We start from the raw sequence: 24,794 nt of genomic DNA on the forward strand, positions 1-24,794 counted from the left end.
TCCTTGGCTTTAAGGTTCCCTTGTGACCAGCAAACGTGTTTAAGTCGGGTGGTTCTGCAATTCTCCTGCGTTTGTTCCTGTCTATGCTCCAGTCCTGTACTTGCCCTGCCTTCGTGTTCCTGCACTGCTAGTTTCAGTTCTGTTTGTGTTCAACCTCCTCAGGACCGCCGCACGCAGGGATGTGTCTTTGCGGCGGCCCTGTAATTCCTCCTGGACGCGCCGGGGCGTCATCTCGCGAGACGCGAGATTTCGGTCAGAGCCGGCATGCGCATGTGCAAAGTTAAAGCACAATTTCGTCATCATCCTGATGATTTTCAAAAAATCGAATCAGAAGCCAGTTAACACTTTATATTTATAAATATAAGGTGTTAAATGGCTTCTCTGCTGGTCCTTTTCGTCGGTTGGTTCCAGCAGAGGAGCAGACATCACAGTGAGTACACACCAAACACTACACTTAGCCCCAGATCACCCCCATCACCCCAATTAACCCCTTGATCACCCCTTGATCGCCCCTGTCAATCACCTGGTGAAAGGGAAAAAAGTGATCAGTGTAAACTGTCACTTTTTTTTCCACTGGTATTGACTGACAGTTTTAGGATAGTTTAGGCCCCTTGGTTAGGTAGTTAGCGATCGTTTAGCGCCCAGCCCACCGCACCGCAGTCACTGATTCGCTGATTAGCATATCGCTAATCAGCATTTGTACTTTTATAGTATCTGTAAAGACGAATCCAGCGGGTCAGAATATGAACCTGTAGAAAGCAGTGGCAGTCTGACCCAAAGTTCGGACGAGGAGGTTGAGGTCCCTGATACCACCAGGCGTACCCGGCCCCGTGTTGCTAGACCACAGGTTGTGCAGGATCCGCTTCAAGGGCAGCAGAGTGGGGCTGGCGCTGTCGGATTACGCGGTGAGGCATACACTAGCAGCGCAGCCCATCCTGGACCTAGTACCAGCACTGCTGTACAACATGGTGAAGTGGCGAGCACCAGAAGGGCAGTTGAAGCTGGTACGGTGGCACGTGCAGTAGTTCCCCCGTCGCAGCCACCGCATGGACAGGCCCGTAGAGCCCCTAGAGTCCCTGAGGTGTTGGAAAACCCTGATTGGCAGCCCCCAACTTCAGCCGCACCAGTAGTTCCCCCTTTCACTGCCCAGTCTGGAGTTCGGGTTGAGACAGCTCAGATCGGTTCGGCACTGGGATTTTTTGAGCTGTTCTTGACTGCGGAGCTGTTGGACTTAGTCGTGGCAGAAACAAATCGATATGCCACTCAATTTATAGCCGCCAACCCGGGAAGCTTTTATGCCCAGTCTTTCCGGTGGAAACCCGTCCAAGTTTCCGAAATTGAAACTTTTCTGCGCCTTCTCCTCAACATGGGCCTAACAAAAAAGCATGAATTGCGGTCATATTGGTCCATGAACCCAATTCATCACATGCCCATGTTCTCTGCTGCCATGTCCAGGACACGATTTGAGACCATCCTGCGTTTCCTGCACTTTAGCGACAACACCACCTCCCGTCCCAGTGGCCACCCAGCTTTTGACCGGCTCCACAAAATTCGGCCCCTCATAGACCACTTCAACAACAAATTTGCAGATTTGTATACCCCTGGGCAAAACATCTGCGTAGACGAGTCCCTTATACATTTTACCGGGCGCCTTGGCTTCAAACAATACATCCCAAGCAAGCGCGCCCGGTATGGGGTCAAATTGTATAAGCTCTGTGAAAGGGCCACAGGCTATACCCACAAATTTCGGATCTATGAGGATAAAGATCAGACCCTGGAGCCGATCGGTTGCCCTGACTACCTGGGGAGCAGTGGGAAGACAGTCTGGGACTTGGTGTCACCCTTATTCGGCAAGGGGTACCATCTTTATGTGGACAATTTCTACACAAGTGTGCCCCTCTTCAGGCATTTGTTCCTAGAACAGATTGGCTGCTGTGGCACCGCGCGACCTAGTCGCCGGGGCTTCCCCCAACGGCTCGTTACCACCCGTCTTGCAAGGGGGGAGAGGGCTGCCTTGTGTAACCAAGAACTGCTCGTGGTGAAATGGAGAGACAAGCGTGACGTTTACATGCTCTCCTCCATTCACTCAGACACGACAATCCAAATTGAACGAGCAACCAGTGTCATTGAAAAGCCCCTCTGTGTCCACGAGTATATTTCGCTCATGGGAGGGGTGGACTTCAATGACCAGATGTTGGCTCCCTATTTACCTTCCTGCAGAACCAGACGCTGGTATAAGAAGGTGTCTGTATATTTGATTCAATTGGCTGTATATAATAGTTTTGTTCTCTACAGTCAGGCTGGGAGAACAAGATCCTTCCTCAAATTTCAGGAAGAGATCATCGAGAACCTCCTGTATCCAGGAGGTTCCGTGGCCCCAACCACCAGTGTAGTGAGCCGTCTACACGAGCGACATTTCCCCAGTGTCGTTGCCGGTACCTCAAACCAACCGCCACCCCGAAAAAAATGTTGTGTCTGTAGCAGGAGTGGAAGGCGTGACACCCGCTATTTCTGTCCTGACTGCCCTGACCACCCTGCCCTATGCTTAGGAGAGTGTTTCCGGAAGTACCACACACAGGTATACTTAGCATAGGGATTGCATCTCACAGGACAGGCACACAGGGCTATTAGGGCCCATTCACACAGAGCTGCTGCAAACCTCTCCTTTCACCTGGGACAAAGTGCATAATGTACTTCGCCACATCTTTGAGCGATTTGTGTGTTGCACATTGTCCCATGGGGAAGGAGAGGTTTGTCCTATAAAGGTAAAAAAATTTTTTTTTAAAATCACCGGTAAGCAAAAAAGTTAACGTTCTGTTCAAAAAGTTAAATAAAGTTTATATGTTCCGTTCAAATGTTATTATAAAGTTAATAAATTTATTGCGTTGCGGCCTGTTTTTTTCTTTTTTGTTTTGTTTTTTTTACCTTCCAGGTGGACCAACCGATCGACTAGCTGCATCACTGATGTACATTCTGACAGAAGCATTGTGCTGCTGTCAGAATACACAAAAGTCGGTGTATGCGGCGCTGCAAGACGAGATTTCTCCTCTGCAGTAAAAGACGTTTGCCGAGGCTTATGAGCTGAGGGGGGCGGCAATGTTCATATGCTTTAGCAAACACTTTGTATATAAAAAATTAATAAATAAATACCTGCAATGATTTATTCATCCACATCGATTGATGTGAATGGAGAAATCGGGTTTGCCAGGGCATACGAGCTAAGTGGGTATGGATGTTGGGCGGAGCTCCTATGTCCTGGCAGACGCCTTTCCCCTCCTTTTTTTTTTTGGCAGAGATTTTTTCATCCACAATGATCGATGCGAATGAAGAAATCTGTGCCTTTCATTTTTTTCTTTCAGCCCAGAGGCTGAACGGAAAAAAAAAAATCTCATTACCCGTATGCTCAATATAAGGAGAATAGCAGAAACTCCTAATGCTGGCCATACATGTAATGATTGCGGAGACCCTCAAATGCCAGGGCAGTACAAACACCCCACAAATGACCCCATTTTGGAAAGAAGACACCCCAAGGTATTCGCTGAGGGGCATATTGAGTCCATGAAAGATTGAAATTTTTGTCCCAAGTTAGCGGAAAGGGAGACTGTGTGAGAAAAAAAAAATCTATTTCCGCTAACTTGTGCCAAAAAAAATGTTTTTCTATGAACTCGCCATGCCCCTCATTGAATACCATGGGGTCACATGTGGGGTATTTATACTGCCCTGGCATTTTAGGGGCCCTAAAGCGTGAGAAGAAGTCTGGGATCCAAATGTCTAAAAATGCCCTCCTAAAAGGAATTTGGGCCCCTTTGCGCATCTAGGCTGCAAAAAAGTGTCACACATGTGGTATCACCGTACTAAGGAGAAGTTGGGCAATGTGTTTTGGTGTGTTATTTTACATATACCCATGCTGGGTGAGATAAATATCTTGGTCAAATGCCAACTTTGTATAAAAAAAAATGGGAAAAGTTGTCTTTTGCCGAGATATTTCTCTCACCCAGCATGGGTATATGTAAAAAGACACCCCAAAACACATTGCCCTACTTCTTCTGAGTACGGCGATACCACATGTGTGACACTTTTTTGCAGCCTAGGTGGGCAAAAGGGCACACATTCCAAAGAGCACCTTTAGGATTTCACAGGGCATTTTTTACACATTTTGATTTCAAACTACTTCTCACGCATTAGGGCCCCTAAAATTCCAGGGCAGTATAACTACCCCACAAGTGACCCCATTTTGGAAAGAAGACACCCCAAGGTATTCCGTGAGGGGCATGGCGAGTTCCTAGAATTTTTTATTTTTTGTCACAAGTTAGCGGAAAATGATGATTTTTTTTATTTTTATATTTTTTCTTACAAAGTCTCATATTCCACTAACTTGTGACAAAAAATAAAAACTTCCATGAACTCACTATGCCCATCACGAAATACCTTGGGGTGTCTTCTTTCCAAAATGGGGTCACTTGTGGGTTAGTTATACTGCCCTGGCATTTTAGGGGCCCTAATGCGTGAGAAGTAGTTTGAAATCAAAATGTGTAAAAAATGCCCTGTGAAATCCAAAGGTGCTCTTTGGAATGTGGGCCCCTTTGCCCACCTAGGCTGCAAAATGTGTCACACATGTGGTATCGCCGTACTCAGGAGAAGTTGGGCAATGTGTTTTGGGGTGTCATTTTACATATACCCATGCTGGGTGGAGATAAATATCTTGGTCAAATGCCAACTTTGTATAAAAAAAATGGGAAAAGTTGTCTTTTGCCGAGATATTACTCTCACCCAGCATGGGTATATGTAAAAAGACACCCCAAAACACATTGCCCAACTTCTCCTGAGTACGGCGATACCACATGTGTGGGGGCATTGTCTGTTTGACAATCTCCTACTTTTCCACCTTCCGAACAACCTGTCCTGCCACCCCCTATACTGTGCCCACTGTGCTCCCCAATACTATACTGAAGAAATAAGCCTCCCCTGAAAATACTAGTGCCACACAGATAGTGCCCCCTTCAATAATTATTGGCACACAGTGCCCTCAATAATAACTGTGCCTAGCAAATAATGTCTCTGACACTTATAATGCTGTAAACATAATGTCCCCCAAAAATAATTGTGCTAAACTGATACTGTGCCAGCATTCCCCCCACAGTAATAGTGCTTCCAAAAGTCCCCAACAATAATAATTCTCTGCAGAGTGTTAACAGTACCCCCAATAGTAATAATATCCCCACTTTGCTGCAGAATAATGCCCCTTATAATGTTTGCCAGTACCAAAAAATACCCCCTTATAATGTGTGCCAGTACAAGAAATACCTGCTTATAATGTGTGCCAGTAGAACAAATTCAGCCTTCTGTGTGCCAGTACAAAAAATACCTGCTCTTAGCTCCCCCAGTATAGCCAGTGACCCCATTGTGCCCCCTATAATGTGAGCCAGTACAAAAATATGCCCCTATTTGGTGCCTCAGTAGGAACAATGCCCCCATAGTGCTCCCCCTGTTATAATAATGCCAAATGCCAAATAATGCCAAATAAAAATAATAAACCCAAATACTTACCTCCATGCAGCTGTCAGGATGCGGGGCAGGCTTCTTCCAGCCCATCTCCCGAGCTGTATAGTGACCGACTCAGCCTGAAGCCTATCGAAATGGTGGGGCAGGAAGACATGACACCCCTCCCCCCCGTACCACCTGCAGCTCCCCTGATATGACCAGAGCAGCCCCTGTGGTCACTCCATTCATTTCTATGGGAGTTCCGGAGATAGTCGAGAGCTGTAACGTTAACCAACCGGAATACCCCTTTAATAAAGCAGGAGAAGATGATTCAGTAATTTGTTCTGATGGTACAAGGCTATGTTATAATGCATAGAGATAATATATTACATTATTATACACACTGGCAAGTTGCGCCTAGGGCACATAATTTGAGTTTGTGCACAGTTTATTAATATGCCATTTTCATCTGTGTTGCTTTGTGTTCCATTATTTGCACTGTATGTGTGATATATGCAATGTTTGTGTTTTATGCCTCTGTACCTATTAATATGGATGATGATTAGTGATCGAGCACCAAAGTATTCCGGTGTTCGGCCCGAACACATTGCTATATTCGCGTACTCGGCCGAGCACCCGATTATAATGGAAGTCAGTGGGAGAACCCGAGCATTAAACCAGGCACCCCCCTGCGGCAAGCGATGTACCGGTATTTTCTGTGCACACTGCATACAAAGCCTGCTTGGATTGGGTGGGTCAGCTCTCCCTGCCTGCCCAGCCCTCCCTGTCTTCAAGACGATCTGAGCGGTAGTACGCAATGTGATACTGCCGGCATGAGAAAACCACTGAGAGCAGGGAGAGGGGGCTGCTTCAGGAGCGGCTGGCCGGATGCAGCGCACGGTGGCTCAGCTAGCCTCCAGTCCGGCTAGGAAGTAAGTTTCAGCACGCCGTATACTGGCATATAAGACGACACCCAGCGTATAAGACGACCCCCGACTTTTAAGAAGATTTTCATGTGTTAAAAAGTAGTCTTATACGCAGGAAAATACAGTAATTAAGGTTTTACGCACAGAACCAAAGTAAAAAATCGATTTTATAGGAAAAATTGATTGAAAACATTCTTTCCTGTATATTTACTTGTATATAGTGCATATACTCATATATATATATAGTGCAAGTGCTGCCAAAATTACAAGGAAGAGGCACTCCGATACAACCTGTATATCACATAAAGGAGGGCCTCATTCACATTGAGTTGCGGGCCTGCAGGTGAGCTGACCCTGTAAAAGATTTTAGGCTTGGGCCTGCAGGTGAACTGACCCTCTAAAAAATTCGATGTGAGGGCCTGCTGGTGAGTGGACCCTCTAAAAAATTATTTGTGAGGGCCTGCTGGTGAGCTGACCCTCTAAAAAAATTATATTCGAAGGCCATATATGCGAGAGCATTATATGTGACGAAAAATCAATGCATGTTGATATGACAGAAGAGGAGGAGGAGGATGAGAAAAGGAAGATTCAACCATATGCCCTTGTTTGTGGTGGAAGGGGTGCATGGCAATACAGTCTATTAACTACATTATAAACAACACATGTAAAGTGCCTTTATGTTCATCAGCATTCCTCTGGTGGAGTCGAGAAGTGATGGTCAATCCAGGCCTTGTTCATTTTTATATGAGTCAACCTGTCAGCATTTTCAGTTGACAGACGGATACGCTTATCTGTTATAATGCCACCGGCAGCACTAAATACACTCTCAGACAAAACGCTGGCGGCAGGCCAGACCGACATCTCCAAAGCGTAAAGCGCCAGTTCGTGCCACGTGTCCAGCTTGGACACCCAGTAGGTGTAAGGCACTGAGGGATCATTGAGGATGCTGACACGGTCTGCTATGTACTCCTTCACCATCTTCCAAAAATTTTCTCTCCTTGTTGCAGTAGGCCACACATCAGGGTAAATGTGCTGGCGGGGTGTCATGAAACTGTCCCAGGCTTTGGAGAGTGTTGCCCTGCCTCTGTTGGAACTGCTGTGTGTTCCCCTTGTCTCCCACCCTCAGTTGGCCAAGGAAGTACGGGCTCTGCCACCAGCGTTGTCAGATGGAATATTTTGGAGCAATTTTCCAACAAGGATCTTCTGGTATTGCACCATTTTGCTCGTCCTCTCCACCAGAGGAATGAGAGATGAGAAGTTCTCTTTGTAGCAGGGGTCGAGAAGGGTGAACAACCAGTAATCCGTGTTATCTAAAATGCGTATAACGCGAGGGTCGCTGGAAAGGCAGCCTAACATGAAGTCAGCCATGTGTGCCAGAGTACCAACAGGCAAGACGTCGATGCCGACATCAGGATGACTCTCCATCCCCTCTTCCTCCTCCTCTTCTGCCCATCCACACTGAACAGGTTATTATAATTAAGGTTCCATTGGTACTACCCTCTGTAGCAGAGGCAACTGTCTCCAGCTCCTCCCCCTCCTCCTCTTCATGGTCCAATTCGCGCTGAGAAGACGAACTGTAATGTCCTCCCCCATTTCCTCGTCTGCCACATGCAGAGCGTCATCCTTAATTGTGAGCAGCGATCGTTTGAGTAGACACAGCAGTGGGATGGTTACGCTGATAATAGCGTTATCGCCACTAACCATCTGTGTGGATTCATCAAAGTTTTTTAAAACCTCACAGAGGTCTGCCATCAATGCCCACTCCTCGCTTGTGAATAGTGGCAGTTGACTTGAAAGGCGACGACCATGTTGCACCAGGTGTTCCACAACTGCCCTCTGCTGCTCACAAAGCCTGGCCAACTTCTGGAACGTAGAGTTCCAGCATGTGCTCACGTCGCACAACAGTCGGTGACCTGGAAGCGCTGCAGCGTTGACAGACCGGCTGAAGCTGTGGACGACTTGCGGAAATAGGCACACACACAGCGCGCCTTCATAGTAGCTCTGGCAAATTGGGGTAAACCGCTGAATCACTAAGTTTAATACGTCGGCAAGGCATGGGATGTGTGTCAGATTGCCGAGCTCCAAAGCCGCCACCAAGTTACGGCCATTGTCAGACACAACCATGCCTGGTTGTAGGTTGAGTAGCGAGAGCCACAGCTCGGTCTGGTCCCTTATACCCTGCCACAGCTCTGCGGTGGTGTACTGTTTGTCCCCTAAGCAGATCAACTTCAGTACAGCCTGTTGACGCTTACCACAGCAGTGCTACACTGCTTCCAGATACCGACTGATGGCTGACTGCTTCTGGAGGTGGAAGTGGAGGAGGAGGCGGCGGAGGAGGAGAAGTGGGGGTTGGAGCCAGTAACATAGCTGCTGGCGGAGACCCTGATGGAAGAGAGGGTGGTGCTTAACCGACTGGAAGCATTATCTTCAGCAATCCAACCGACAAACTGTTCGCACTGGTCCGACTTGGACAGTGTTGTCCTGCGCCGCCCAGCTAAGTTGGACATGAAGCTGGGTACGTTGGATGTTTTTTTTCTGGTGCACTGGCAGCAGGCACAGTTTCATTGCGCCCAAGGCCACGGCCTCTGCGTGCACAATCAGCATCACGCCCACTTCCCCGTCCCTTAGTGCTCACCTTCTTCATATTAATGGTTTTGTCACTAGATGTGGCGCAGATTGTTTTACAGTCCGCTAAAGACACAGGACAGTATATGTCACAGAAACACACAGAATATGGACACTATATTAGGCCCAGATTTTTGGAATTTGCCCTAAAGACACAGTTTTCGGATGCAGGACAGTATATGTCACAGAAACGCACAGAATATGGACACTATATTAGGCCCAAATTTTTGGAATTTGCCCTAAAGAAATAGTTTTCAGATGGCATACTGTATATGTCACAGAACACCACAGAATATGGACACTATTTTAGGCCCAGATTATTGAAATCTGCGGTACAGACACTGTTTTCTGATATATTTCATATTAATATTTTTCACTATATCTGGGCCTGACAACCACACAAGGTATTGAAGCGCAGATCACACAATTCACGGATTACACCGTTGACAGCAAAAATGTGGATAGATTATGGGAGAAAAATAGTTTTCTGTATTTTACATTTTTTCCCTATATCTAGGCCTGACAACCACACAAGGTATTGAAGCGCAGATCACACAATTCACAGATTATACAATTGACAACAAAAATGTAGATAGATTATGGGGGAAAAATTGTGTTTTCTGTATTATAATTTTTTCCCTATATCTGGGCCTGACAACCACACAAAGTATTGAAGCGCAGATCACACAATTCACAGATTACACCATTGACAGCAAAAATGTGGATACATTATGGGAGAAAAATAGTTTTCTGTATTTAAAATTTTTTCCCTATATCTAGGCCTGACAACCACACAAGGTATTGAAGCGCAGATCACACAATTCACGGATTACACCGTTGACAGCAAAAATGTGGATTATGGGAAAAAAATGTTGTTTTCACTAATATTCTTCCTATCTCTGCCCCTGACACACAGAAGGTATTGCTGCACAGATGTCACAAGTCACTGCAGACACCTTCTATATAGCAAAATAATCGCTATTTCGCAAAGTATAAAAAAAATTTGAGTACAACTTTGCACAAATAAATTGCTGCCACCACAGCTAACTTTGAAACGTTATTCACTGAAATATATTGCAATCACAATCTCCCTACACTATCTGTCCCTTCCTAAGTGCAGCTCTCCCTGACTCGCAATGAGCTGAACCCTCGTCATCGGGTGCTATAGCACACAGCAAAGGCCATGACACTCCCACCCCTCAAAGCCCCCACAACTGAAAAAGGGGAAACTAAAAGGAACACCCAATCAATAACTGGAGGAGGGGGAATAAAAAGTAGCAGATTCAGCATCAGTGCAAGGGAGTCTCCCCAGAACTGCTGCCAGCCCCTGGAGCAACACACAGTAAACGGGGGCGCCAGCCACCAAACAGCATGGAGAGACCCCACTGAACGCTGCGTCCACCTCAGACCCAGTTCACACAAGGTCACTGCAAGCAAGCATTCCCCAACCAGCTCACAGCCAGTACACCGAAGGAATGCAGCCAGCACACAACACCAGCAACAGAACCACTGAGAAATTGTCACGGCCATGCCTATGACCGTGACTCCTGCACCGCATGCGGTTGTCAGCGGTGTTGGTTTCGTTGTCAATCACAGGTGAGGGGTTTGGTTTTTGCCTCACCTGTGGTTGCCGCTGGCAACAGTTTTTATGTGGCAGTATTGCAGCCTGAGTTGTTTCGTGGCTGCTTGCTGTGTGGTGCGTGCGGTTGCATCTGGCAACTTGTGTGTTTGGTGTGCACTTCCCATGTCTGGTGTGCACGGGGTTTATTTGCCTGTATACCCCTTTAAGTTGCTGTCTTCCCTTCCCTGGTGGTGGAAGGGTTAATTCCCTTCCCAGTGTGTGTGTGTGTCTCACTGGGTGCGTCCGACTGTGGGGTGTGGCTTCTTGGCCTATAAAGTCTCACTGTTTTCTCAGGTCTGGAGGTTGCTTCAGCCATGCTGTGTTTTCCACCTGCCAGTGAGAGCCACCCCTGTGGTCATAACCATTATGTCACATTTAAGTTTATGTCCAGTTATGTGTGATGTCTATTTGATGTTTCCTTGTGATTTTGTGCAGCTATGGATCTGGGTCCCTGTGTGTGGATGTGTTGTGATCTTCACCTTGCCAGCACAGGGATCCAGTCAGCAAGGCTGTGGCAGGTAGGTGGAACTCCTTGTTCACCTGCCATATCCATAGAGCTGTTTATGTTCCCCCTTTTCCAGCAGCTTGGCCATTGAGACCCCTGCTCCTCCGTGCCTAGGAGGAGTAGGTTGTCTTACCCTGACTCCTAGCTAGGGACCGGACGGAGGGTAAGTCAGGGCTCCTAGGTTCCTGCGCATGGGTCCTCCTACCTTTAAGGTCAGCCCATGCAGATAGGAGTTAGGGTCAGGTTAGGGACGCTGTAGGAGGTGACCTGCTCCCAATCCTGTTGTCCTGGCCGAGCAGCCATAACATCATCTGGCATCACACGGCTGAGGGTTTCCCCCATCCTCAGCCGTGACAGAAATGGACGAGGAGAGACGCAAACACAAGTGATGGTTCACACCTACTGCAACCACTGTCACAGAGAACCGCACTGTTAACAGCGTCTCACCTTTCATCCTCCCTCCAGGGGATAAGCATGCGCGCCAGAAAATGGCAGGCGACACATGCTTGGCTCTCTTCCGAAGGCGCCAAGCAAGGAGCCACTGTGGTCATACTGTCACGGTGGGGAGTAGGGGAAACTCCCCACCGTATAATTAGAGCTGTTACTAAGCCTCTAAACAGGAATAGGGAGCAGGTCACCTCCTAAAGCCGCACTAATCCTGACCCTGATCTCCTGACTGTATGAGCGCCCCCTAAAGGTGGGAGGGCTCATACACTCGAACCTGGATCCTACTGACCCTAACGGTCCCTTGCATAGAAGTCAGAAATAAGAGACAACCGGTTACTCAAGGAAACAGACAAACCAGAGTCTCCAGTGCCCTAGTAACAGAAGGGAAAAGATCAGCAGCAACTGAACGGCAGGTAAGCACCTGGAGAAACAACAGCACACCAGAACATCAAACACTTACCTGCCGCAGCAAAGATGGAAAAACAACACCAAACCAACCTGGACCCCCATGCAAACACCAATGCAAGGTGGCTCCAGGCAAGGCAGCTAATATCTTCAGGTTCACCCCTCCGGGAAACCAATGGGACCCCCTTCCCGAGGCAACAACAGACAGGGGAAAATATCAATCATCCATGCAGATCACAATACCAAACCAACCAGACATGGAACACCAGACATGACATAAACAACTAAACCCCAACATAAACAACACCAAACAACATAACAGGTGAGCAGGGGAAAGGAGACTAAGGGTGACTGTTAACAATGTCCAACTAGCAGGGCTTCACAGGAACTTGGCTGTGGCAGACCTTGGAGCCTTTAAAAGGCCCAAGGCTGCCATCCCGACCGAACAGCCCACTCGATCACAAATGGCTCCCTCCATCACAACTAACTACAGCATTTGAGGGGTTAAATGTCCATGATTGGCATTATCGCTGACCATAGACAATGCCGCTTGCAATTTGCTAGGTAAACAGCAGGCACTTGGCAGCTACATTGCCTGCTTAGCTTGTAGTGAGTGATTTTCTTAAAGTGTGGACGCCTGCCATACCTGTATGGCTGATGTCCTAAGGGGTTAATATGTTGCTATTATGGTTTGTAATCCCATGTATAACAACTTACAATGTAATATTTGTTATTGCCACTAGATGTTGTGCAGACAACAGGGAAAGGATATATAAGGTTCTGGTAGCAGGGAGTAGCAGTAGTGTGTGGCTGAAGCCATATGGTATGCTCCAGGAGCTGTCTATAAGAGCTGTTTGGTGCAGTAGAGTAGTTGGAGTCATATGTTCCTGAGATACTGAGCTGCTGGGTGCAGAGCATGAGAGCATTGATGGCAATTGCATGTAAGAGAGTTTGAGGGACATCTACAGTGGTGCTTGAAAATGTGTGAAGCCTTCTGAATTTTCTGTATTTCTACATTAATTTGACCTAAAATGAGATCAGATAAACCAAATCAAACAAATGAGTCAAAAATATTGGACCATATTGGCCATTTTCTTTTTACTACATTTTTTTTACTGAAAAAGATTAAATATCACAAGTATGTGAGCCTTTGCTTTAAGTGCCTGGTGTGACCTCCTTGTGCAGCAAAAACTGCAACAAAATTTTTCTGGTAATTGTTGATTAGTCCTGCACATCAGCTTGGAGGAATTTTAGCCCATTCCTACATAAAAAACTGCTTCAACTCTGTTATGCTGGTGGGTTTCCTCCCATGAACTTCTCGCTTTAGGTCCTTCCACAACATTTCTATTGGGTTAAGGTCAGGACTTTGACCTAGCCATTCCAAAACCTTAACTTTATTCTCCTTTAAAGGGCATCTGTCATTGTATCTATGAAACTGGCTGACCTGTTGCATGTGCACTTGGCAGCTGAAGGCATCTGTGTTGATCCCATATTCCTATGTGCCCACATTGCTCAGAAAAATGAGGTTTGGCTCTTGGCATGATGTTTGTTGGTCGACCACTCCTGGGGAGGGTAATAATGATCATGAATTTCCTCCATTTGCACACAAGCTGATTGGTGGAGTCCAAACTCTTTAGAAATGGTTTTGTAACCTTTTCCAGCTTGATGAGTGTAACGGATCTCCTAGCACCCCGACCGGGTACCTCCGTCGATAGATGCTCCTAGTGCTTTCCGAGGACTCCAAGCATTCCACTTGACACCGTACGCACTGCAGACCCCACGAACCGCCGTAGCTTGGTTGAGGTCTCACCGTCTCCTACCCACCCTGGACCTACGACAAGGCTCCAGGCTCCAGTGGGTGAACCTCTCCTAAAACCAGAGAGCAGGAACAGCTCTTACAAGAGCTAGTAGTTATGCCAGGGGAGTATAGCAAATCTTCAGCGTATAGCAATCCCCCAGTTTTGATCAGTTATCCAAACACCAGTCTCAACATGATGAAGGATAAAACAGGAACACTTTATTGAGGGCTACTCGCCCGTATTTATGCAGGTCCCCATCTGGTGGCCACGCCCTTAGGAGACCAGAAGGGAGACTGTGACACAGGACAGATATGCAGCAATTCAGGATACACAGACACAATACATCCCCACAATGCATCATGGTTTCCTCCTCTCTGCCCTGGCGACACCCGAGGAGCAATCCAATTATGTCCCAGGACAAAGGGAAATCGCCAATACACATGTGGAGACAACAGGACAGGAATCTTCACCCAAACACACAATGTCACACCCCCACAGCAAACACAGACATTTAACATATCCCCAGATAGCTCAAGTCTGAGTGCATATCATTAGGTGAATGGCACTCAGAATACACGAATACAATACTGATAGCTATCTGGGTACCCTCACATAACATACAATTTAACTGAACGCATAATAACATAAAATACAATTCCAAAGACAGATTTAAGCTTTGCGGCCGGTCTGTCTTCTCCTTTAAAGTTAGTATGGGCCATAATCCTGAGGCAAGAGGCTGGCAAACAGCCCCCTCCAAAACACCATGGCGAGGTTGGTTTCGTCACAATGAGTATCAACTCTATTTCTGAGGTCCTCTGCTATGATAAGTTTCTACATGTATTGTAAAGATCAGACTTGGATCCCTGTTCTTTAAATAAAGCATGTTGCCCACTCACACCTGATTGTCGTTTCATTGGTTGAAAACTCCTGACACTATGTGATGTTGTGACATGTGATATTGGATCATTGTCCTCAATAAATAAATGACCAACTGTAATAATTTTTGACTCATTTGTTTAGTTTGGTTATCTTTATCTACTTTTATGAGGCGTAAATATCTGATATAGTTTTAGCATGCAGACAACAAACAAAAAACGTATGGCAGCACACCATTACACATGCAATAGACAATAAAACTAGGCATTAGGGATTATTCTGGATTTAAGTGGTACTATACCTACTATACATGAAAAATGAAAGCTCTTTGCGCACATTTTTGATAAAAACGTGTGTTGGGCTGCCATACGTTTTTTGTTTGTCTGCATGCTAGCTTTATGGATGTGCACCTGTGACTTTGGATGTGCAAGTCTAAATTTTCTTGCAGTATGTTTGGAGGGTAGCTCCAGAGTATAAATATAGCTGGTTCCTACACCGCCCTGAATATTGTAGGTTTAGGTTAGGCCCAAGAGAAGCCTAACCTTGATGCCGGTAGATGGGCTTGACACACGTCAAAAATGTGCTCAAGGAGCTTCCATTTTTCATGTATAGTAGGTATAGTACCACTTTAATACAGAATAATTCCTAATCGTTAGTTCTGTTGTTTACATGTGTAATGGCTTGCTGCTATACGTTTTTTGTTTGTTTTCTGCATGCTAGCTTTATGGATCTGCACCTGGGACTTTGGATGTGCTAGTCTAAATTTTCTTGTGATATAGTTTTAGGTCAGATTTATTTTAAAGAAAATTCTGAGGGGTTCACAAACTTTAACCTCTTCAGGACACATGACGTACAGGTACGGCATGTTGTCCTGGTACTTACGGTACGTCATGTGTGTTTCCGATCACCGCCGGAAAACAGTGACCCCTCCCGTGTCGGCGATTGCCGCAAACCGCAGGTCAATTTAGACCTGCGGTTTGCGGCTTTTTTTGTTGTGGGCAGCGGCGGGCGGCGGTGCCATCGGGTCCCCGTGGGGCTGTAGGGGAGACCCTATGGCATGGAAGGCAGTGCGATGCCTAAGGAAATACACACAGTATTCCTCATACAGCCAATGCATTCCAATACAGAAGTATTGAAATGCATTGTAAAGGATTAGACCCCCAAAAGTTGAAGTCCCAAAGTAAAAAAAACTAAAAAAAAAACTGTGCTAAATAAAAAAAAATTGTCACAAAAAGTGTAATAGCAAGCGATCAAAAAGTCATATGCACCCCAAAATAGTGCCAATCAAACCGTCATCTCATCCCGCAAAAAATTTGACCCTAGCTAAGATAATTGCCGAAAAACTGAAAAAAATATGGCTCTCAGAATATGGAGACACTAAAACATGATTTTTTTTGTTTCAAAAATGATATTATTGTGTAAAACTTACATAAATAAAAAAAATATACATATTAGGTATCGCCGCTTCCGTATCGACCGGCTCTATAAAAATATCGCATGACCTAACCCCTCAAATGAACACCGTAAAAAAGAAAAACTGCTAAATAAACCATTTTTTGTCACCTTACATCACAAAAAGTGTAATAGCAAGCGATCAAAAAGTCATATGCACCCCAAAATAGTGCCAATCAAACCGTCATCTCATCCCGCAAAATATGAGACCCTACCTAAGATAATTGCCCAAAAACTAAAAAAACTATGGCTCTCAGAAAATGGAGACACTAAAACATGATTTTTTTGTTTCAAAAATGATATTATTGTGTAAAACTTACATAAATAAAAAAAAGTATACAAATTAGGTATCGCCGCGTCCATAATAACCTGCTCTATAAAAATATCACATGACCTAACCCCTCAGGTGAATACTGTAAAAAAAAAAAAAAAAAAAGGTGTAAAAAAAGCTATTTTTTGTCACCTTACATCACAAAAAGTGTAATAGCAAGCGATCAAAAAGTCACTCGCACCCCAAAATAGTGTCAATAAAACCGTCATCTCATCCTGCAAAAATCCTACTCTACCCAAGATAATCACCCAAAAACTGAAAAAACTATGGCTCTCAGACTATGGAAACACTAAAACATGATTTTTTTTGTTTCAAAAATGAAATCATTGTGTAAAACTTACATAGATAAAAAAAGTATACATATTAGGTATCGCCGCGTCCGTGACAACCTAGTCTATAAAAATACCACATGATCTAACCTGTCAGATGAATGTTGTAAATAATAAAAAATAAAAACGGTGCCAAAACAGCTATTTCTTGTTATTTTGCCTCACAAAAAGTGTAATATAGAGCAACCAAAAATTATATGTACCCTAAAATAGTACCAACAAAACTGCCACCCTATCCCATAGTTTCTAAAATTGGGTAACTTTTTTGGAGATTCTACTCTAGGGGTGCATCAGGGGGGCTTCAAATGGGATATGGTGTCAAAAACCAGTCCAGCAAAATCTGCCTTCCAAAAACCGCATGGCATTCCTTTCCTTCTGCGCCCTGCCGTGTGCCCGTATAGCTGTTTACGACCACATATGGGGTGTTTCTGTAAACTACAGAATGAGAGCCATAAATATTAAGTTTTGTTTGGCTGTTAACCATTGCTTTGTAACTGGAAAAAAATTATTAGAATGGAAAATCTGCCCAAAAAGTGAAATTTTGAAATTGTATCTCTATTTTCCATTAATTCTTGTGGAACACCTAAAGGGTTAACAAAGTTTGTAAAATCAGTTTTAAATACCGTGAGGGGTGTAGTTTCTAGAATGGGTGGTTTCTATTATGTAAGCCTCACAAAGTGACTTCAGACCTGAACTTGTCCTTGAAAAGTGGATTTTTTGAAAATTTCTGATAAATTTCAAGATTTGCTTCTAAACTTCTAAGCCTTGTAACATCCCCAAAAAATAAAATGTCATTCCCAAAATGATCAAAACATGAAGTAGACATATGGGGAATGTAAAGTAATAACTATTTTTGTAGGTATTACTATGTATTATAGCAGTAGAGAAATTGAAACTTGGAAATTTGCAATTTAAATTTTTTTGGGGTAAATTTGGTATTTTTTATGAATAAAAATTATTATTTTTTACTTCATTTTACTAGTGTCATGAACTACAATAAGTGATGAAAAAACAATCTCAGAATGGCCTGGATAAGTCAAAGCATTTTAAAGTTATCACCACTTAAAGTGACACTGGTCAGATTTGCAAAAAATGGCCTGGTCCTTAACCACCTCCAGACCGCCTAACGCACATGTGCGTTCCGGAGGCGGCAGCCCTGCGCACAGTCACGCATATACGCGTCATCTCGCGAGACGCGAGATGACGCGACTATGCGCGCGCGCATGCGCAGTTCGCGCCGGCATTTCGCACAGAAGTATTTCGTCAGCAACCTGCCAGCCAATGAGCGTGGCTGGCAGGTTGCTGATTTTTAAAAAATCCAATCAAAGTGCCAGATAGCAGATCATATTAGTAAATATGATCTGTTATATGGCTGCCTGCTCCTCTGCTGGTTCTTTTCGTCGGTTGGATCCAGCAGAGGAGCAGGCTTCACAGTGAGTACACCAAACACTACACTTTAGCCCCTGATCACCCCCCTGAACCCCAATTAACCCTTTGATCACCCCTTTGATCACCCCTGTCAATCACAAGTGAAAAGAAAAAAGTGATCAGTGCAAACTGTCACTTTTTTTTTTCACTGTTATTGACCGTTAGGTTTTAGGTATAGTTTAGGTCCCTTGGTTAGGTAGTTAGCGATCAGTTAGCGCCCAGCCCACCGCACCGCAGTCCGTTATTCGCTGATTAGCGTATCGCTAATCAGCATTTGTACTTTTATAGTATCTGGAAGTGATCAAAACTGATCACGGTCAGATCTATAATTGTATTAGTGTCACTTTAGTTCGCCCTCCACCCAAAACGCAGTGTTTGCCCGATCAGGCCTGATCGGTCGCCCACACGTGCGTTCGCCCACACCCGCCCCACCGCAGTGACAAAAAAAATTTTTTTTTTGATCACTGCACATTCACTTTACACGCACTGCGGCGATAAAAAAATCAGTTTTGATATTTTTTATCAACCGCAGCGGCCTCCGGTACTTCGCTAGCCTCCCCTTTGTAAGACAGGCTTGCTTTTTTTTTCTTGGGTAGTCTCAGGGAATACCCCTAAATTTAGTTGCCCACATGTCTAACAGGGGGTATTCCTCTGAAGAGGCCTACAGGCTTCTGACCCAGTCGGATGAGGAGTGGGAACCCTCATCTGATGAATCCAGCGGGTCAGAATACGAACCTGTAGAAAGCAGTGGCTCTCTGACCCAAAGTTCGGACGAGGAGGCTGAGGTCCCTGATACCACCAGGCGTACCCGGCCCCGTGTCGCTAGACCGCAGGTTGCGCAGGATCCGCTTCAAGAGCAGCAGAGTGGGGCTGGTGCTGTCGGATTACGTGGTGAGGCATACACCAGCAGCCCAGCCCTCCCTGGACCTAGTACCAGCACTGCCGTACAACCTGGTGAAGTAGCGAGCACCAGAAGGGCAGTTGAAGCTGGTACGGTGGCACGTGCAGTAGTGACCCCGTCGCAGCCACCGCAAAGACGTGCCCGTAGAGCCCCTAGAATCCCAGAGGTGCTGGCAAACCCTGATTGGCAGTCCCCAACTTCAGCCGCACCTGTAGTTTTCCCTTTCACTGCCCAGTCTGGAGTTCGGGTTGAGACGGCTCAGATCGGTTCGGCCCTGGGATTTTTTGAGCTGTTCTTGACTGCGGAGCTTTTAGACATAGTTGTGGCCGAAACAAACAGGTATGCCACACAATTTATCACCGCTAACCCGGGAAGCTTTTATGCCTAGCCTTTCCGGTGGAAACCAGTCCAAGTTTCCGAACTTAAAACTTTTCTGGGCCTCCTCCTCAACATGGGCCTGACAAAAAAGCATGAATTGCGGTCATATTGGTCCACGAACCCGATTCATCACATGCCCATGTTCTCTGCTGCCATGTCCAGGGCACGTTTTGAGGCCATCCTGCGGTTCCTGCACTTTAGTGACAACACCGCCTCCCGTCCCAGGGGCCACCCTGCTTTTGACCGGCTCCACAAAATTCGGCCCCTCATAGACCATTTCAACCAGAAATTTGCAGATATTTATACCCCAGAGCAAAACATCTGCATAGACGAGTCCCTGATACATTTTACCGGGCGCCTTGGCTTCAAACAATACATCCCAAGCAAGCGCGCCCGGTATGGGGTCAAATTGTATAAGCTCTGTGAAAGGGCCACAGGCTATACCCACAAATTTCGGGTCTATGAGGGAAAAGATCAGACCCTGGAGCCGGTCGGTTGCCCTGACTACCTGGGGAGCAGTGGGAAGACAGTTTGGGACTTGGTGTCACCCTTATTCGGCAAGGGGTACCATCTTTATGTGGACAATTTTTACACAAGTGTGGCCCTCTTTAGGCATTTGTTTCTAGAACGGATTGGCGCCTGTGGTACCGCGCGAACTAGTCGCGCGGGCTTCCCCCAACGGCTCGTTACCACCCGTCTTGCAAGGGGGCAGAGGGCCGCACTGTGTAACGAAGAACTGCTCGCGGTGAAATGGAGAGACAAGCGTGACGTTTACATGCTCTCCTCCATTCACGCAGACACGACAATACAAATTGAGCGAGCAACCCGTGTCATTGAAAAGCCCCTCTCAGTCCACGACTATAACCTCCACATGGGAGGGGTCGACTTCAATGACCAGATGTTGTCTCCGTATTTAGTTTCCCGACGCACCAGACGCTGGTATAAGAAGGTGTCTGTATATTTAATTCAATTGGCTCTGTACAATAGTTTTGTTCTCTACAGTAAGGCTGGGAGAACTGGATCCTTCCTCAAATTTCAGGAAGAGATCATCGAGAACCTCCTGTATCCAGGAGGTTCCGTGGCCCCAACCACCAGTGTAGTTAGCCGTCTACACGAGCGACATTTCCCCAATGTCGTTCCTGGTACCTCAACCCAACAGTCACCCCGAAAAAGATGTCGTGTCTGTAGCAGGAGTGGAATAAGGCGTGACACCCGCTATTTCTGTCCTGACTGTCCGGACCACCCTGCCCTATGCTTTGGAGAGTGTTTCCGGAAGTACCACTCACAGGTACACTATTAGCATAGGGATCATCTCACCAGGACAGGCACACAGGGCTATTAGGGCCCATTCACTCACTGCTGCTGCAAACCTCTCCTTTCACATGGGACAAAGTGCATAACGCACTTCGCCACATCTTTGGGCGATTTGCGCTTTGCACATTGACCCATGGGGAAGGAGAGGTTTGTTCTATAAAGGTAAAAAAACAAAACAAAAAACACACCAGTAAGCAAACACGTTAATGTTCAGTTAAAAAAGTTAAAGTTTATATGTTCTGTTGCAAAGTTAATAAAATTATTGCGTTGCGGCCTGGTTTTTTCTTTTTTTACCTTCCAACCGATTGACTAGCTGCAGCACCGATGTGCATTCTGACAGAAGCATTGTGCTGCTGTCAGATTACACGCAAGTCGGTGTATGCGGCGCTGCAAGACGGGATTTTCTCCTCTGCAGTGACAGATACGTTTGCCGAGGCATACGAGCTGAGGAGGAGGCGGCGTTCCTATGCTTTGGCAAGCACTTTGTATATATATATATATATTAAAAAAAAAAATAAAAATCCCGGCAATGATTTATTCATCCACATCGATTGATGTGAATGGAGAAATCTGGTTTGCCAGGGCATACGAGCTAAGTGGGTATGGATGTAGGGCGGAGCTCCTATGTCCTGGCAGACGCCTTTCCCCTCCATTTTTTTTTTTTGGCAGAGATTTTTTCATCCACATTGATCGATGCGAATGAAGAAATCTGTGCCGTTAATTTCTTTCTTTCAGCCCAGAGGCTGAACGGAAAAAAAAATCTCATTACCTGTATGCTCAATATAAGGAGAATAGCAGAAACTCCTAATGCTGGCCATACATGTAATGATTGTGGAGACCCTCAAATGCCAGGGCAGTACAAACACCCCACAAATGACCCCATTTTGGAAAGAAGACACCCCAAGGTATTCGCTGAGGGGCATATTGAGTCCATGAAAGATTTAAATTTTTGTCCTAAGTTAGCGGAAAGTGAGACTTTGTGAGAAAAAAAATAATAATCAATTTCCGCTAACTTATGCAAAAAAAATAAAATTCTATGAACTTGCCAGGCCCCTCATTGGATACCTTGGGGTGTCTTCTTTCCAAAGTGGGGTCACATGTGGGGTATTTATACTGCCCTGGCTTTTTAGGGGCCCTAAAGCGTGAGAAGAAGTCTGGGATCCAAATGTCTAAAAATGCCCTCCTAAAAGGAATTTGGGCCCCTTTGCGCATCTAGGCTGCAAAAAAGTGTCACACATCTGGTATCGCCGTACTCAGGAGAAGTTGGGGAATGTGTTTTGGGGTGTCATTTTACATATACCCATGCTGGGTGAGATAAATATCTTGGTCAAATGCCAACTTTGTATAAAAAAATGGGAAAAGTTGTCTTTTGCCAAGATATTTCTCTCACCCAGCATGGGTATATGTAAAATGACACCCCAAAACACATTCCCCAACTTCTCCTGAGTACGGCGATACCAGATGTGTGACACTTTTTTGATGCCAAGGTGGGCAAAGGGGCACATATTCCAAAGTGCACCTTTCGGATTTCACCGGTCATTTTTTACAGATTTTGATTGCAAAGTACTTCTCACACATATGGGCCCCTAAATTGCCAGGGCAGTATAACTAAGCCACAAGTGACCCCATTTTGGAAAGAAGACACCCCAAGGTATTCCGTGAGGGGCATGGCGAGTTCCTAGAATTTTTTATTTTTTGTCGCAAGTTAGTGGAATATGAGACTTTGTAAGGAAAAAAGAGAGAAAAAAAAATCATCATTTTCCGCTAACTTGTGACAAAAAATAAAAAATTCTAGGAACTCGCCGTGCCCCTCACGGAATACCTTGGGGTGTCTTCTTTCCAAAATGGGGTCACTTGTGGCGTAGTTATACTGCCCTGGCAATTTAGGGGCCCAAATGTGTGAGAAGTACCTTGCAATCAAAATGTGTAAAAAATGGCCTGCAAAATCTGAAAGGTGCACTTTGGAATATGTGCCCCTTTGCCCACCTTGGCAGCAAAAAAGTGTGACACATCTGGTATCGCCGTACTCAGGAGAAGTTGGGGAATGTGTTTTGGGGTGTCATTTTACATATACCCATGCTGGATGAGAGAAATATCTTGGCAAAAGACAACTTTTCCCATTTTTTTATACAAAGTTGGCATTTGACCAAGATATTTTTCTCACCCAGCATGGGTATATGTAAAATGACACCCCAAAACACATTCCCCAACTTCTCCTGAGTACGGCGATACCAGATGTGTCACACTTTTTTGCTGCCAAGGTGGGCAAAGGGGCACATATTCCAAAGTGCACCTTTTGGATTTCACCGGTCATTTTTTACACATTTTGATTGCAAAGTTCTTCTCACACATTTGGGCCCCTAAATTGCCAGGGCAGTATAACTACCCCACAAGTGACCCCATTTTGTAAAGAAGACACCCCAAGGTATTCCGTGAGGGGCATGGCGAGTTCCTAGAATTTTTTATTTTTTGTCGCAAGTTAGTGGAATATGAGACTTTGTAAGAAAAAATAAATCATCATCATTTTCCGCTAACTTGTGACAAAAAATAAAAAGTTCTATGAACTCACTATGCCCATCAGCGAATACCTTAGGGTGTCTACTTTCCGAAATGGGGTCATTTGTGGGGGTTTTCTACTGTCTGGGCATTGTAGAACCTCAGGAATCATGACAGGTGCTCAGAAAGTCAGAGCTGTTTCAAAAAGCGGAAATTCACATTTTTGTACCATAGTTTGTAAATGCTATAACTTTTACCCAAACCATTTTTTTTTTGCCCAAACATTTTTTTTTTATCAAAGACATGTAGAACAATAAATTTGGCGAAAAATGTATATATGGATGTCGTTTTTTTTGCAAAATTTTACAGCTGAAAGTGAAAAATTTCATTTTTTTGCAAAAAAATCGTTACATTTTGATTAATAACAAAAAAAGTAAAAATGCCAGCAGCAATGAAATACCACCCAATGAAAGCTCCATTAGTGAGAAGAAAAGGAGGTAAAATTAATTTGTATGGTAAGTTGCATGACCGAGCGATAAACGGTGAAAGTAGTGTAGTGCCGAAGTGTAAAAAGTGCTCTGGTCATGAAGGGGGTTTCACCTAGCGGGGCTGAAGTGGTTAAGGTGAAATAAGGCTGTGTCCTAAAGGGGTTAAAGTCCCACTGTACTTGGACTATGAAACAGAACTAGAGAAAGACAAGCCTAAATCAGGCCTGTGTGGCTGTAGAAAGGGAAAGCCATGGCAGAGATTGCACTGAGAGGTTGTGGAGGCTTAATCGGAGCCGCTTCAGAAGACATAGAGGATTGTACAGCCAAGCAGGCCACAAGCTGCTGATGGTTATGCAGGTTGAGAGCGGCCCATCTGAGAAGGGTCTGATTAATGGCTGCGTTATTGGACTAGTATTATGAGAACCACCATGCTTAGAACCTCTTAGTAAGAGAAACCATTATTGCCACCAACTGTAACCATTAAGCTTGTGTCTCAATTGTAACCATGAACATATTTTCCACAAGTACTGGGAGGTCCAGTGCCTGGGGTGGCGCTTACTGGGGATGGCACAGGTACAAATGAAGATTTTTTTTTTTATCGCCATTTTTTCAGTGCTGTTCCAGGAATCACATGCAGCCCACACTCCTCTCTTCTCTCCCACTTCCATTGTGGAAAGAGCGGCTTCTTGCATGCACAGAACAGAATCCTCCACCACAAAAGGCCTGTTTATGGCTCTGACCTGGCTAATGGCTCCTGTGACATCTGCTGTCACATCTCTGCCTCCCTGCAAGATACTTCTGCCAACACTGCCCTCATCCTTGTAGGCTTAGACTCGTGATGAGTGTTAAAAAAATGTGAGGTTCTGTTAACACTAACATTGTGGTTTCTGTCCTAAAGAGAAGCCAAATTCTGAGCTGGATCCATCATACGATGGACATCATTGATGCCTGATAAACCTGTTCAATCCTTTTGCGGTTCTGCAGGTGTGTAC

Source organism: Bufo gargarizans, chromosome 3, assembly GCF_014858855.1.
Source record: "Bufo gargarizans isolate SCDJY-AF-19 chromosome 3, ASM1485885v1, whole genome shotgun sequence".
Taxonomy (NCBI): Eukaryota; Metazoa; Chordata; class Amphibia; order Anura; family Bufonidae; genus Bufo; species Bufo gargarizans.